This window comes from Alosa pseudoharengus, unplaced genomic scaffold (genome assembly GCF_046254945.1).
Source record: "Alosa pseudoharengus isolate Yale_2024_CS ecotype anadromous, Long Island Sound unplaced genomic scaffold, YU_APseudo_1.1 YU_APseudo_1.1_scf_15, whole genome shotgun sequence".
In the NCBI taxonomy this organism is placed as follows: domain Eukaryota; kingdom Metazoa; phylum Chordata; class Actinopteri; order Clupeiformes; family Clupeidae; genus Alosa; species Alosa pseudoharengus.
In genome coordinates, this window is record NW_027468620.1 from 32214747 (window position 1) to 32217226 (window position 2480).

The window sequence follows — 2480 nt, forward strand, 5'->3', positions numbered from 1 at the left end:
TGTTAATATCTACCTATAGAGATAGCACCCCTTTTGCGGTCGCGACCTAATGGTTTTTAATGTACAAAAAAAACAGCGAAGTAAAGGGAGTATTCACCTTATTCACACAGCGGCCATTGTTTAAACCAAAACGAGGCTACAGGTACACTTACTATATAATTAATGCCACCTACAGGTGAATGCATAGAACATAACAATCCTATGCTTTGTTTTGCCTACCCTGTAGCCTAGTTTTAGCCTAGTTTATTCCATGCTGGTTATTTTTTCCTTGTTAATACGCAATTCAACACCAAGTAAAATCTATAAAATCAAGTTTGCAAGACTTCCCATTTACTCAAAGTAACGAATCAGAACATTCGAGATATTGTCCATATTTCCATCTGGCTCATCAGCATTTAATGAAAACATGGTAGTTTTGAGTTTTACAGACAACTCAGTTTTCCAGTGAGCAGCAATACTGTGTGCTCATGCAGGAGGTCTGCGCATCTGATAACGACAATCGGGCGCTTTTGTCTTCAGCAACAGATCATATAAGGTTGACAAGAGGTTGCGATATGGTGAGGGACAGGTCGTGTTGCGTTATGAAGGAAATGCATAGCCTACTTTCTGAGCGCAAACACGGTCAGCCATAGATAAACGTAGCCTACCTCTGTCGTGGTGGCAGTTGCACCTGGTAGGGAAGATGTCCTGAAGTGCACGAACGTTAACCTTATGGCGGTCTTCTGATTCGTGGCGTGCTAAAACTTTTTCCTATTGCATCCATAAACAATTTTCTTGCAACAAACAGCGCAAAAGCAAACCCCTGGCACTTTAATTTCTTTACATCATGGCTTGTTCTCCCCCGCTTCCAACAGCCAAGCCCATCTCCATTTATTTTTAAACTGTTTTGTCTATATGACACCTGTACCTTCCTTAGCAACAACGTGTAACGGATGCCAGCTAGCTTAGCTGTGCTTGTGGAACGTTGGTAAACCTCACTCCCCGATGCCTCAAGAGTGCTGCTGGCATGCGAGCCAGTAGCCTGGGCTATTGGCTCAATTGTTAGCGCGCTCGCCTCCCGATCCGAGGTGCTGCTGTTCGCGGGTTCGAGTCCGGGCATGTGCAGGGCTGAATCACGCAGGTTCAACACAACGCAGGTTACATTGGTGCCGTGACCCGGATCGGGAGTGAGGTTTAGGGGGGTGAGTGTAACGGATGCCAGCTAGCTTAGCTGTGCTTGTGGAACGTTGGTAAACCTCACTCCCCGACGCCTCAAGAGTGCTGCTGGCATGCGAGCCAGTAGCCTGGGCTATTGGCTCAATTGTTAGCGCGCTCGCCTCCCGATCCGAGGTGCTGCTGTTCGCGGGTTCGAGTCCGGGCGTGTGCAGGGCTGAATCGCGCAGGTTCAACACAACGCAGGTTACAAACGCATCCATGACAGCTAGTGGCCTTGCCAAATAGACGCACACAAATCATGACGCTAATATGCGAGGTTCTGGTAGGCCTACTGGTTATGGTTTTGTGCTATAAATGAATACTATTTTATAGCAAAGTTTTAAGTTGTCTATTTAATTGCATGGTTATTTTTTGTCAACATACACTCACAACGTTAAAAGTGTAGGCCTAGGCATAAGAAAAATAGGCTACAAGGCTGTCTGTGCGTCAAACACGACTGACCCCCTTACACAACAGTTCGCGATGACAGTGATTGTATTATTATTATTTTATGTTAACACGCTCAGTCAAAGCCTTCTGTCGCAAATTGTGCAAGAGTGGACATGTCATAACAGAAGGGATAATAAATTGCATAGGCTACGGTTTATATTGCGTCGCTTTACACATAATGTTAGTTGCATTGATTAAAAACTGTAACAATAATAGGCTACATCGGGTGGCATAGGCTATTTGTTCAAGTCATAGGTGACACCCAAATTTATGAATGACCTCCCCTGACAAGAGTTCGCGATAGTAAGAAATTGTCTACATTGATGCACGGAAAGAACACAGCCTACGCTTCTTATCTCCGAATTCGCACAGAGTTCACAATGTATCATATCCAAAAAAGTTAAACGGATTGGCCAACCTCATCAGCTGTCTCGATTGTGTCACTACTATCCAACTTTTAGACCGTTAGTCCTCCAGACTCCCCAGGCCAATGAGACAAGTGTAGCTAAAACAAAGCGAAACTCGTGGCTGACGTATTCTTGAGCGGTCACTGATTGAGACACAGAGTTCTCAAGAACACTATTAGGTCTTTAAACATTTAACACCACACACATTAATTCATTGGACCTAATATTTGTAGTTGCCTTAAAAAAAAAAGGAAAAGAAAATGTGATAGACCCCCCCCCCCCCTCCTATTTTTTTTCTCATCGGATCTGCATCGATCTCAAATATGGCATTTCTAAAATCAAATTGACGGAAATCCGTTGTAAGACGGAGAACTTTAATCCTTGGTGTTTGTGTAACAGGGAAAGATATGTCTTGTGTGTGTGTGTGTG